Consider the following 15,386-nt stretch of genomic DNA (forward strand, 5'->3'; position numbering starts at 1 on the left):
TTCACTGCGTGCGAGGCCATCGATGTTGGGGAACGTAGCAATAATTCAAAATTTTCCTACGTGTCACCAAGATCAATCTAGGAGATGCTAGCAACGAGAGAGAGGGAGTGCATCTTCATACCCTTGAAGATCGCTAAGTAGAAGCGTTACAAGAACGCGGTTGATGGAGTCGTACTCGCGGTGATTCAAATCGCGGAAGATCCTTCTAGCGCCGAACGGACGGCGCCTCCGCGTTCAACACACGTACAGCCCGGGGACGTCTCCTCCTTCTTGATCCAGCAAGGGGAGAGGAGAAGTTGAGGGAGAACTCCAGCAGCACGACGGCGTGGTGGCGATGGAGCTCGTGGTTCTCCGGCAGAGTTTCGCTAAGCACTACGGAGGAGGAGGAGGAGTTGGAGGAGGAGAGGGCTGCGCCAGGCAAGGGGTGCGGCTGCCCTCTCTCTCCCTCACTATATATAGGGGAAGGGGGTGGAGGAGGCGCCCTAGGGTTCCCTAGGGGAGGGGCGGCGACCACAGGGGAAACCCTAGATGGGTTTGGGCGCCCCCACCCCTGGGAAACTTGCCCCCCAAGCCGGGAGGGGTGGCTGCCCTAGGGGAGGCGCCCCCACCTCTCCACGTTACGTGAGAGGGGTTGGGAGGGGCGCACAGCCCCTTAGTGGGCTGGTTTGCCCCTTCCCCTTGGCCCATAAGGCCCCCCAACGCTTGCCGGGGCCTCCGAAACCCCTCTCGGACATGCTGGTCATAGCCTGGTACCCCCGGAACAATTCCGGACTCCAATACCCTTCGTCCAATATACCGATCTTCACCTCCGGACCATTCCGGAGCTCCTCGTCATGTCCGGGATCTCATCCGGGACTCCGAACAACCTTCGGTAACCACATACTATTTCCCATAACAACTCTAGCGTCACCGAACCTTAAGTGTGTAGACCCTACGGGTTCGGGAACCATGCAGACATGACCGAGACACCTCTCCGGCCAATAACCAATAGCGGGATCTGGATACCCATATTGGCTCCCACATGTTCCACGATGATCTCATCGGATGAACCACGATGTCGGGGATTCAATCAATCCCGTATACAATTCCCTTTGTCTATCGGTATGTTACTTGCCCGAGATTCGATCGTCGGTATCCCAATACCTCGTTCAATCTCGTTACCGGCAAGTCTCTTTACTCGTTCCGTAACGCATGATCCCGTGGCTAACTCATTAGTCACATTGAGCTCATTATGATGATGCATTACTGAGTGGGCCCAGAGATACCTCTCCGTCATACGGAGTGACAAATCCCAGTCTCGATTCGTGCCAACCCAACAAACACTTTCGGAGATACTTGTAGTGCACCTTTATAGCCACCCAGTTACGTTGTGACGTTTGGTGCACCCAAAGCACTCCTACGGTATCCGGGAGTTGCACAATCTCATGGTCTAAGGAAAAGATACTTGACATTAGAAAAGCTCTAGCAAAACGAACTACACGATCTTGTGCTATGCTTAGGATTGGGTCTTGTCCATCACATCATTCTCCTAATGATGTGATCCCGTTATCAATGACATCCAATGTCCATGGTCAGGAAACCATAACCATCTATTGATCAACGAGCTAGTCAACTAGAGGCTTACTAGGGACATGTTGTGATCTATGTATTCACACATGTATTACGGTTTCCAGTTAATACAATTATAGCATGAACAATAGACAATTATCATGTACAAGGAAATACAATACAACCATTTTATTATTGCCTCTAGGGCATATTTCCAACGGTCTCCCACTTACACTAGAGTCAATAATCTAGTTCACATCACTATGTGATTGTAATGAATCCAACACCCATGGGGTTTGTTCATATCTCGCTTGTGAGAGAGGTTTTTAGTCAACGGGTCTGAACCTTCCAGATCCGTGTGTGCTTTACAAATCTCTATGTCATCTTGTAGATGCAGCTACCACGCGCTACTTGGAGCTACTCCAAATAACTGCTCTACTATACGAATCCGGTTTAGTACTCAGAGTCATCTGGATTAGTGTCAAAGTTTGCATCGACGTAACCCTTTACGACAAACTCTTTTTCCACCTCCATGATCGAGAAAATTCCTTAGTCCACTAGATACTAAGGATAAGTTCGACCGCTGTCATGTGATCCATTTCTGGATCACTCTTGTACCCCTTGACTGACTCATGGCAAGGCACACTTCAGGTGCGGTACACAGCATAGCATACTGTAGAGCCTACGTCTAAAGCATAGGGGACAACCTTCGTCCTTTCTCTCTCTTCTGCCGTGGTCATGTTTTGAGTCTTACTCAATACTCACACCTTGTAACATAGCCAAGAACTCCTTCTTTGCTGATCTATTTTGAACTCCTTCAAAATCTTGTCACGGTATGTATTCATTTGAAAGAACTATTAAGCATTTTTTATCTATCCTTATAGATCTTGATGCTCAATGTTCAAGTAGCTTAATCCAGGTTTTCCATTGAAAAACACTTTTCAAATAACCCTGTATGCTTTCCAGAAATTCTACATCATTTCTGATCAACAATATGTTAACAACATATACTCATCAAAAAATTCTATAGTGCTCCCACTCACTTCTTTGGAAATACAAATTTCTCATAAACTTTGTAAAAACCCAAAATCTTTGATCATCTCATCAAAGCGTACATTCCAACTCCGAGATGCTTACTCCAGTCCTTAGAAGGATTGCTGGAGCTTTGCATACTTGTTAGCATCTTTCAGGATTGACAAAACCTTCTGGTTGTATCACATACAACCTTTCCTCAAGAAAATCGTCGAGGAAACAATGGTTTTTGACATCCTATCTGCAAGATTTCATAAATAATGCAGTAACTGCTAATATAATTCCAACAGACTCTTAGCATCGCTACGAGTGAGAAAATCTCATCGTAGTCAACTCCTTGAACTTGTCGGAAAACATCTTAACGACAAGTCGAGCTTTCTTAATGGTGACACTTACCATCATTGTCTGTCTTCCTTTTAAAATCCATCTGCACCCAACAGCCTTACGACCATCAAGTAGTTCTTCCAAAGTCTATACTTTGTTTTATACATGGATCCTCTCTCGGATTTTATGGCCTCGAGCCATTCGTCGGAATCTGGGCCCACCATCGCTTCTCCATAGCTCGTAGGTTCATTGTTGTCTAGCAACATGACTTCCAAGACAGGATTACGTACCACTCTGAAGTAGTACGCATCCTTGTCGTCCTACGAGGTTTGGTAGTGACTTGATCCGAAGTTTCATGATCACTATCATAAGCTTCCACTTCAATTGGTGTAGGTGCCACAGGAACAACTTCTTGTGCCCTGCTACACACTAGTTGAAGTGACGGTTCAATAACCTCATCAAGTCTCCACCATCCTCCCACTCAATTCTCTCGAGAGAAACTTTTCCTCGAGAAAGGACCCGTTTCTAGAAACAATCACTTTTGCTTCCAGATCTGAAATAGGAGGTATACCCAACTGTTTTGGGTATTCTATGAAGATGCATTTATCCACTTTGGGTTCGAGCTTATCAACCTGAAACTTTTTCACATAAGCGTCGCAGCCCCAAACTTTTAATAAACAACAGCTTAGGTTTCTCTAAACCATATTTCATACGGTGTCATCTCAACGGAATTACGTGGTGCCCTATTAAAGTGAATGCGGTTGTCTCTAATGCCTAACCCATAAACGATAGTGGTAATTCGATAAGAGACATCATGGTATGCACCATATCCAATAGGGTGCATTTATGATGTTCGGACACACCATCACACTATGGTGTTCCAGGCGGTATTAGTTGTGAAACAATTTCCACAATGTCTTAATTGTGTACCAAACTCGTAACTCAGATATTCATCTCTATGATCATATCATAGACATCTTGTCCTCTTGTCACGACGATCTTCAACTTCACTTTGAAATTACTTAAACCTTTCAATAATTCAGACGTGTGTTTCATCAAGTAAATATACTCAGCATCTACTCAAATCATCTGTGAAGTAAGAACATAACGATATCCACTGCGTGCCTCAGCACTCATTGGACTGCACACATCAAAATGTATTACTTCCAACAAGTTGCTTTCTTGTTCCATCTTACTGAAAACGAGGCCTTTCAGTCATCTTGCCCATGTGGTATGATTTGCATGTCCCAAGTGATTCAAAATCAAGTGAGTCCAAACGATCCATCTGTATGGAGTTTCTTCATGCATATCTACCAATAGACATGGTTCGCATGTCTCAATCTTTTCAAAAACGAGTGAGTCCAAAGATCCATCAACATGGAGCTTCTTCATGCATTTTATACCAATATGACTCAAATGGTAGTGCCACAAGTATGTGGTACTATCATTACTATTTTATATCTTTTGGCATGAACATGTGTATCACTACGATCGAGATTCAATAAACCATTCATTTTAGGTGCAAGACCATTGAAGGTATTATTCAAATAAACAGAGTAACCATTATTCTCCTTAAATGAATAACCATATTGCGATAAACATAATCCAATCATGTCTATGCTCAATGCAAACACCAAATAACAATTATTTAGGTTTAATACCAATCCCGATGGTAGAGGGAGCGTACGATGTTTGATTACATCAACCTTGGAAACACTTCCAACACATATCGTCATCTCACCTTTAGCTAGTCTCCGTTTATTCCGTAGCCTTTTATTTCGAGTTACCAACACTTAGCAATCGAACCGGTATCTAATACCCTGGTGCTACTAGGAGTACTAGTAAAGTACACATTAATATAATGTATATCCAATATACTTCTGTCGACCTTGCCTGCCTTCTCATCTACGTATCTAGGGTAGTTCTGCTTCAGTGACCGTTCCCCTCATTACAGAAGCACTTAGTCTCGGGTTTGGGTTCAACCTTGGGTTTCTTCACTAGAGCAGCAACTGATTTGCCGTTTCATGAAGTATCCCTTCTTTCCCTTGCCCTTCTTGAAACTAGTGGTTTTACTAACCATCAACAATTGATGCTCCTACTTGATTTCTACTTTCGCGGTGTCAAACATCGCGAATAGCTCTATCCCTGATATGTTATAGTTCATCACGAAGCTCTAGTAGCTTGGTGGCAGTGACTTTGGAGAACCATCACTATCTCTTCTCACTACTAGAAAAAGGCCTACTAATGGCGCACCTAATCTGGCCATTAATGGCGCATTAGTGGTGCGCCATTAGTAGCACGCCATTAGTATATCTGGTATACTAATGGCGCACCACAGATGCGCCATTAGTATATACAACAGTGCGCCATTAGTATGCCTCCCAGGGGGCCATCTATACCCAGGTGCTTTGGCATACTAATGGCGCACAACAAAGGGATGCGCCATTAGTAACTTCGGCATACTAATGGCGCACTGTTTAGTGATGCGCCATTAGTATCCTCTGGCATACTAATGGCGCACTATGATGTGATGCGCCATTAGTATGAATATTAGGTTTTTTTTATTTTTTTTATTTTCTGTTTTTTGCACAGGTTACAAAATGTATAATTGGACAAAATATAGACAGCACACATCAACAACAGATTCATCGAATACAATAGAAGATTAGTCTCTGAATACAATTCATCATTTTAGTCTCCGAATACAATTCATCATATTAGTCTCCGAAATCAAAAGACCGAACAAAGATAGAACATTACAAGTCTCGAGACCGCGAGTAGCGAGTTTGTCGAAATTAATACTAATCCTAACAAGTCCTACTAATCATCATCATACAACTTCTACTCGTTATTAATAACAAGTCATACGATCATCATCCTGATAGTCATCGAACCAACCCGGCCTACTTAATTGTTCTTAGCACATGATCATCAGTATTAGGCAGGACCTAAAATACCCTATTTAAGGTAAAATAGCATAAAACAATATAGACCCTGACTCTCCATTATGGAGAATGGAGATCATCCTGTCTCCAATTCTTGCGCGGCGCTTCCTTTTGCTTCCAAGAACCTCCTTACGACTGTCCATACATTTTTTCCATTCTCTGATTAGCATGTCTCCACTTCTTCTAGAAATCCGGTATGGACAGTTGAGATTTGTAGGATGACCTGGATATAAGTTCAAAACTTGAAGGCTGCCATTCTGATACATCAAATGAGGCACACAATCCTCTGGGATTCTCTGTTGAAAAACATGGTAATAACTTCATAGTTAGCAATGATGTACTAGTTTTAGAAGTATGCAAAAGATGCACGGATGTCGTAATAGTAAGAAATCTTACCAGGGTATCTCCATGGTAGTTACCGTAGTTCAACACGTGCACTAGTGACACGTATTGACCATAATGTTGAGGAGTTTGATTGTAGATATTGTAATTCTCAAGATCAGTACAAAATCCGACCAGATGATTTTTCTCCTGATAAGTTAACTCGGAGCCATCGGTGTAGTGGGTTTTGTCTACCATTTTCCGCACATTTTTTGAACAATCAAAATAAGCTGTCAATGGAAATAAGTTGTCAACTATTTTGAAATAAACAATATAGATTAGTTAATAATTAACTATGTTTGAGAAACTCACATAGCGGTAGAACTGGAGGCGTATCAACAAGGACCCAAATGTCCATATTGTCTTGGTCGATGCCAGGATCACCAAGATCCATGGTGACAAGCATACCCTCATCAAAACCATACATCTTGCAAAATGCTTCCCAATTTTTGCAACCAAAATGGGTTACGCTCTCAGCATTATACAGATTTACTTCAAAATCCACATCATGATGTGTCCTTAGGTGAATTTTCTTCGTTTCAAAATTTTCATGATCTTCAAAATCCATCCTCTCCAAGACATAGCGTCTTGCATGGCATGGGATAAACTATACTCGAATTGTAAAAGATGAAATTACACGTTGGAATAGTTGAAGTCATGCTTAATTATGAAAAAAACACTTGTCATCGTTGCGTACCGTTTCAACTTCGAAGGTCTCCTCGAGCTTAATGCTGAAGCGCCGATCATCGTCCAGGTGAGGCCTGTCGCACAGACCTCGACCGTCGTGGCACCAGTCGCACTCCCCCGAGAGACTTTCGTCGTCCGATGACGACATTTCCTATGTTCATAATTCAAAACTACATCATCTCTGTTGGGTCCAATAAGATAATCCACAGTGTGGTGAAAACACACCCATCCAAATAGAATATGTGGTATGGGCTTTTTTAGTAGGTCATCCTACCAGATTAGGGTTTATCGATGACGAGCAACTGACATTAGTAATAACTATGAGTAGATATCACACTTCTATATGAATAACACAAGAGGCAGTTGATCCTACTTAATTAAGTACTAAGATACCCCGGCCCATGCATTAGTCGGAAGTGCCCCATATGTCCTATTTTTAGCAAAGTCATGCTAAAATTCACGGAAAATTTCAGCATGACCTTTGCTGAAAATAGGACATATGGAGTACCCGAATTTGCCGGAACGGAAGTTAATCGACATTCCGGCAAACTCAAGGGCCTCTCGGGTGGACAAGGCAAAAAAGGCCTCCATCACAACATGGAAAATACATTGGCATGTCAAGAATTGATACATCTTCTTGACCATCTACTACAATTGATACATCCTATCAAGAATGGTACACATCACCATATATTGCAAAGATGTACTGGTCAGCAGCAATTTTAACAAGATGTACTGGACAGCAGCAAATTGAGCAAAAAAATGTACTGGACAGCGGTATATACAGGGGGAGAGGAAGAGGGGTTGGTACCTTGGGAGAGGAGGGTGTGCTTGGCTCTGCCGCCGTGCCTGAGTAGCAAGCACCTACGCCCCTGCCTTGTTCCACTTGTATCCTGCAGATCGAGAGAGGATGAGATGAATCAGATCAGTTGCTCATGCTTTTTACAAATTGTAGCTACTGTTTTGTATACCTAAACAAAATTTCCCTAGCTATATTTGCTACTGTTTTTATACCTAATTTTTTGCTACTGTTTTTTTAATTTGCTACTGCTTTTTTTTATTTGCTACTATTTTTATACCTAAACAAAATTTCCCTAGCTATATTTGCTACTCTTATTTTATTTGCTACTGTTTTTATACCTAATTTTTTTGCCACTGTTGTTTGGACTACTCCGTCAGCTCCTGTGACTGCCAGAATAAGTGCCGTAACATTTTTGAAGCTAACCTGACTACCCTGGCTGTGTTGTTTTGTTCCATAGTTGCTTTTTGTGTGTAGATTACTACTGGAGTAGTATTGTAACTAAACGTGTTACCGTCTGAGTATTCCACGGATGTTATTTGGGTACTTCTGACTAGATTATAGATTTTTTAGAAACATCTCTATTGCTCTGCTCTTTCTAGAACTTCAACTTTGACGTAACTGAATTATAGCTGTAGCTATGTAACTAAATCTGTTATTTTAGAACACCATTGGTGTTAATTGGGTACTGTCTCCTCGAAAGTGCAGTCGACTTTAGATTTCGGTTGTATTGATTTTCTGAACAATTGGAGAAATGATTCATAGTAATGTTCACTTGCTACATGCATGTTGTGTTATAGACTTATAGTGAGAAGGTGGTAGTCCTATACTATGCTCAAGTTCTTCTTTCTGGTGCTTGTTTGTCTGACTGACTCCTGCAGCCCTGCTGCACCAGTTTGATGTATCGGTAAAGCAAGTTCAGACTATCTCTGGCCGATGGTAGCCACTTTGCATCTTTCGATGTTTAGGCAGCTTTCTTGCCGGTTGTTGAAAAAATATTTAGGTGGAACAGTTTGGAGCACATACAATTTTGGAGTTTCAGTTTTGTCAGACTATATATGAATTTAGTTCAACAAGTGTGTCAGTCCATCACAAAACATCACCAGAAGAATATATACCTTAACGCTGCCACTATATACTCTTCGTTCTAGTGTTCTTGACATAGCAACATACTACTCGTATAGCATATAGTGTAAGTTGTGTTCCACATTAAGCATTCAAAGAGGAAGGAGGAGGCCGGAGGGGGAGGGAGAGGTGGGGCAGTACCTGAGGAGGCGGAGGAGGCCGGAGGGGACAAGGAGGAGGTCGGAGCGGCGCGGCGGTGGCGCGGACGAGGAGGAGGGCGAGGACGAGGACGACGGGGCGGCGGCGTCGGGAGAGGAGAGGGGAAGGGGATCGAGGGCGACGTCGAGGGGCGAGGAGGAGGTCGGGGCAGCGGCGTCGGGAGAGGAGAGGGGAAGGGGCAGCGGCGTCGGGGCGTCGGGGCGGAGACGAGGACGACGGGGCGGCGTCGAGGCGGCGGGGCAGCGGCGTCGGGAGAGGAGAGGGGAAGGGGATCGAGGGCGAGGGCGAGGGAGAGAGAGGGGATAGGTTTGGGCCGGGGATAGGCGAGGGCAAGGGCACAATACTAATGGCGCACCACCCCTCGGTGCGCCATAAGTACATCCATACTAATGGCGCACCTCACCCTGGTGCGCCATTAGTATTTTTTTTATTTCTGCTCGAGCCAACAGGTTATCTTCCACCTGACCTGATCCACACCAAGTTCCCTCTACTAGCTCGACTGGTCAGCAACCAGTTCTCACACCAGGAGGTCCTGGGTTCGATTCCCAGGCTCCACAATTTTTTTTTATGCATTTAAAATGTTGTTTGATATTTATTTGTGTTTAAATATGTTCAAACTTGTTTAAATCATAACAGTAATATTTTTTTTATAAGACAGCAATAATTATTTAAAAAATATCATCAAACAGTAATGCCGGTGGAGCGGGGGAGGGTGCGCGGGGTGCGGGGGGCCGGTGGACCGGGGGGTGCTCGGCGGCGAGGGGGACCGGATCTGGCGAGGTGGGATAGCGATTGAGATGGAGGGGGATCGAGATCGAGTGTCCATGAAATTTAAAAATATTCATGATAGTTCAAAAAGTGCCCATGAAATACAATCGAGAATGTGTAGCCGTTGATAGTTCAGCTCCCAGATCTCCTCGATCCTTCCGTAGTATCTGTCCTTGTCGTTACCGGTGTAGGATTCCATCGTTACCCCGGAGTTCTGATAACCATCGCTCTTCATGTCCTTGGCCTCGGTGTAGAATGTGTAGCCGTTGATATCGTACGCCTCATAGGTCATCAGGTTGTGCTCGGCGCCCTGTGACAAGGCGAATATGAGTTGTTCTTCCGCGGAAGAATCCTCATGTAAAGGGTACGACAGAAGCTTCTCATGTCATTCCCTGGTTGTTTCGGTCCTTCGATTAGCATACTCATGTGAATGTACTTCCTCTTCATGCACAACCAGGGGGGAAGGTTGTACATCCACACAAACACAGGCCAGGTGCTATGTGTGCTTCTCTGGCTGCCAAACGGATTGACTCCATCGGTGCTCGCGCCCAGCACGATGTTCCTTGGATCGTTCCCAAATTCTAGGTCTTCGAAGTTCAACGCTTGCCACTGGCTCGCATCCTTAGGGTGACTCAGCATCTTGTCTTTTTATCTATCTCCGGATCATTTGCGTCATCTTCTCGCTTCTTCTCCTCCCTATCCGCGTGCCAACGCAGGAGCTTTGCTACCTTAGGGTCCGCGAAATACCGCTGCAGACGAGGAGTGATCGGAAAGTACCACACCACTTTTCGAGGAGCTTTCTTCCTCTTCTTGTATCGAGTGACGCCGCACACCGGACATATGGTAGACTCCGCGTGCTCGTCCCGATAAATGATGCAATTGTTCATGAACACATGGTATTTCACGTGCGGTAAATCCAGAGGACACACGATTTTCTTCGCCTCCTCCAAACTGGTCGGGCACTTGTTCCCCTTGGGAAGACGTTTGTGCCAGAATGACATGTTCTCGTCGAAGCATGCGTCGGTCATTTTGTGTTTTACCTTCATCTCCAGAGCCATGAGCGTTACTTTCAGGCGGGTATCCTCGGGCCTGCATCCTTCATACAATGGAGTAACCGCGTCTAACTCAAGTTGATCTATCTTGGCTTTCTCTCGGGCGGCAGCTCTTGCGTTATCCGTCTGCTTGAGAAGCAGCTCTTGAATATGAGGGTCCTGCACCCAGCCCATCGATGGTCCAGCGTCGTCTGCTTCGCCGGCATCATCATCTTCATGATCATGCCCGTCGTCTGCTCTGGCATCTTCCTCATCATCATGTCCTGCATCTTCTACATGATGACTGTGTACAGCATCACCGTCGTGATCATCTCCTGGGGATTCTTCGTCTTCTCGCCCGCCCGAGCTGCGGTGGTTGTCTTGCTGCCCTTCCTCATTTCTTGCCCGGCCCCCATGGACGACTTCGTAGTCATCTTCATCACCTTGCCACCGATAGCCATCCATGAATTGAATGAATCTATGGTAGAAATGAGGTGAAAAAGAGGAGGCACCCGAGACAAGGAGGAGGTGGAGAGAATGAAGTGGGGAGAAAGTGAGTGTGGGTAGGAGAGGCTGTCCAAAATATCTTGTTGCTGCCCACTTACTAATGTCCCAGGGTGCGCCATTAGTATGTTTGGACAGGCGCACTAGTTAAAATTTTTTTTGATACTAATGGCGCACCCTGGGCCTGGTGCGCCATTAGTATGTTTGGACAGGCGCACTAGTTAAATTTTTTTTTTGATACTAATGGCGCACCCTGGGACAGGTGCGCCATTACTAGTTACAACTAGTAATGGCGCACTGTGTCTGGATGCGCCATTAGTATGTTTGGACAGGCGCACTAGTTAAATTTTTTTTTGATACTAATGGCGCACCCTGGGCCAGGTGCGCCATTACTAGTTACAACTAGTAATGGCGCACTGTGTCTGGATGCGCCATTAGTATGTTTGGACAGGCGCACTAGTTAAATTTTTTTTATACTAATGGCGCACCCTGCGCCTGGTGCGCCATTAGTAGTTTCAACTCTAATGGCGTATCAGAAGGTGGTGCGCCATTAGTGTCAATCCCATCTATAGCCCTTTTTCTAGTAGTGTCTGGAAGACAACTCCCACTCGATTCAAGCAATTGTAGTACTCAGACAATCCGAGCACATGCTCAACGATTGAGCTTTTCTCCCTTAGTTTGCAGGCTTAAGAAACTTGTCAGAGGTCTCACACCTCTTGACGTGGGCACGAGCCTAAAATCCCAATTTCAGCTCTTGGAACATCTCATATGTTCCGCGACGTTTCAAAATGTCTTCGGTGCCTCAATTCTAAACCGTTTAACATTGTGCACTGAACTATCACGTAGTCATCAAAACGTGTATGTCAGATGTTCGCAACATCCACAAACGACACTCGAGGTTCAGCACACCGAGCGGTGCATGAAGGACATAAGCCTTCTGTGCAGCAATGAGGACAATCCTCAGTTTACGGACCTAGTCCGCATAATTGCTACTATCAACTTTCAACTAAATTTTCTCTAGGAACATATCTTAGTAGAACTAAAGCGTAAGCTACGACATAATTTGCAAAGACCTTTTGACTATGTTCATGATAATTAAGTTCATCTAATCAAATTATTTACTGAACTCCCACTTTGATAGACATCCCTCTAGTCATCTAAGTGATACATGATCCGAGTCAATTAGGCCGTGTCCGATCATCACGTGAGACGGACTAGTCATCATCGGTGAACATCTCCATGTTGATCGTATCTACTATACGACTCATGTTCGACCTTTCGGTCTCTTGTGTTCCGAGGCCATGTCTGTACATGCTAGGCTCGTCAAGTCAACCTAAGTGTTTCGCATGTGTAAATCTGGCTTACACCCGTTGTATGCGAACGCTAGAATCTATCACACCCGATCATCACGTGGTGCTTCGAAACAACGAACCTTCGCAATGGTGCGCAGTTAGGGGGAACACATCTCTTGAAATTTTAGTGAGGGATCATCTTATTTATGCTACCGTCGTTCTAAGCAAATAAGATGTAAACATGACAAACATCACATGCAAATCATAAAGTGACATGATATGGCCAATATCATCTTGCCTTTTGATCTCCATCTTCGAGGCGCGGCATGATCACCTTCGTCACCGGCATGACACCATGATCTCCATCATCGTGTCTTCATGAAGTTGTCTCGCCAACTATTACTTCTACTACTATGGCTAACGATTAGCAATAAAGTAAAGTAATTACATGGCGTTTTTCATTGACACGCAGGTCATACAATAAATTAAGACAACTCCTATGGCTCCTGCCGGTTGTCATAATCATCGACATGCAAGTCGTGATTCCTATTACAAGAACATGATCAATCTCATACATCACATATATATAATTCATCACATCCTTTTGGCCATATCACATCACATAGCATACCCTGCAAAAACAAGTTAGACGTCCTCTAATTGTTGTTGCATGTTTTACGTGGCTGCTATGGGTTTCTAGCAAGAACGTTTCTTACCTACGCAAAAGCCACAACGGTGATATGCCAATTGCTATTTACCCTTCATAAGGACCCTCTTCATCGAATCCGATCCGACTAAAGTGGGAGAGACAGACACCCGCTAGCCACCTTATGCATCAAGTGCATGTCAGTCGGTGGAACCTGTCTCACGTAAGAGTACGTGTAAGGTCGGTCCGGTCCGCTTCATCCCACAATGCCGCCGAATCAAGATAAGACTAGTAACGGTAAGCAAATCGAACAAATCATCACCCACAACTACTTTGTGTTCTACTCGTGCATAGAATCTACGCATAGACCTAGCTCATGATGCCACTGTTGGGGAACGTAGCAATAATTCAAAATTTTCCTACGTGTCACCAAGATCAATCTAGGAGATGCTAGCAACGAGAGAGAGGGAGTGCATCTTCATACCCTTGAAGATTGCTACGCGGAAGCGTTACAAGAACGCGGTTGATGGAGTCGTACTCGTGGCGATTCAAATCGCGGAAGATCCGATCTAGCGCCGAACGGACGGCGCCTCCGCGTTCAACACACGTACAGCCCGGGGACGTCTCCTCCTTCTTGATCCGGCAAGGGGAGAGGAGAAGTTGAGGGAGAACTCCAGCAGCACGACGGCGTGGTGGCGATGGAGCTCGTGGTTCTCCGGCAGAGCTTCGCTAAGCACTACGGAGGAGGAGGAGGAGTTGGAGGAGGAGAGGGCTGCGCCAGGCAAGGGGTGCGGCTGCCCTCTCTCTCCCTCACTATATATAGGGGGAAGGGGGTGGAGGAGGCGCCCTAGGGTTCCCTAGGGGAGGGGCGGCGGCCATAGGGAAAACCCTAGATGGGTTTGGGCGCCCCCACCTTTGGGAAACTTGCCCCCCAAGCCGGGAGGGGTGGCTGCCCTAGGGGAGGCGCCCCCACCTCTCCACGTTACGTGAGAGGGGTTGGGAGGGGCGCACAGCCCCTTAGTGGGCTGGTTTGCCCCTTCCCCTTGGCCCATAAGGCCCCCCAACGCTTGCCGGGGCCTCCGAAACCCCTCTCGGACATGCTGGCCATAGCCTGGTACCCCCAGAACAATTCCGCACTCCAATACCCTTCGTCCAATATACCGATCTTCACCTCCGGACCATTCCGGAGCTCCTCGTCATGTCCGGGATCTCATCCGGGACTCTGAACAATCTTCGGTAACCACATACTATTTCCCATAACAACTCTAGTGTCACCGAACCTTAAGTGTGTAGACCCTACGAGTTCAGGAACCATGCGGACATGACCGAGACACCTCTCCGGCCAATAACCAATAGCGGGATCTGGATACCCATATTGGCTCCCACATGTTCCACGATGATCTCATCGGATGAACCACGATGTCGTGGATTCAATCAATCTCGTATACAACTCCCTTTGTCTATCGGTATGTTACTTGCCCGAGATTCGATCGTCGGTATCCCAATACCTCGTTCAATCTCGTTACCGGCAAGTCTCTTTACTCGTTCCGTAACGCATGATCCCGTGGCTAACTCATTAGTCACATTGAGCTCATTATGATGATGCATTACCGACTGGGCCCAGAGATACCTCTCCGTCATACGAATTGACAAATCCCAGTCTCGATTCGTGCCAACCCAACAGACACTTTCGGAGATACTTGTAGTGCACCTTTATAGCCACCCAGTTACATTGTGACGTTTGGTACACCCAAAGCACTCCTACGGTATCCGGGAGTTGCACAATCTCATGGTCTAAGGAAAAGATACTTGACATTAGAAAAGCTCTAGCAAAACGAACTACACGATCTTGTGCTATGCTTAGGATTGGGTCTTGTCCATCACATCATTCTCCTAATGATGTGATCCCGTTATCAATGACATCCAATGTCCATGGTCAGGATGTTGGGGATCGTAGCAGAAATTTAAAATTTTCTACGCATCACCAAGATCAATCTATGGAGTCATCTAGCAACGAGAGAGATGAGTGCATCTACATACCCTTGTAGATCGCGAGCGGAAGCGTTCAAGTGAACGGGGTTGATGGAGTCGTACTCGTCGTGATCCAAATCACCGATGACCGAGCGCCGAACGGACGGCACCTCC

The sequence above is a fragment of the Aegilops tauschii genome, chromosome 3 (genome assembly GCF_002575655.3).
Source record: "Aegilops tauschii subsp. strangulata cultivar AL8/78 chromosome 3, Aet v6.0, whole genome shotgun sequence".
NCBI lineage: Eukaryota > Viridiplantae > Streptophyta > Magnoliopsida > Poales > Poaceae > Aegilops > Aegilops tauschii.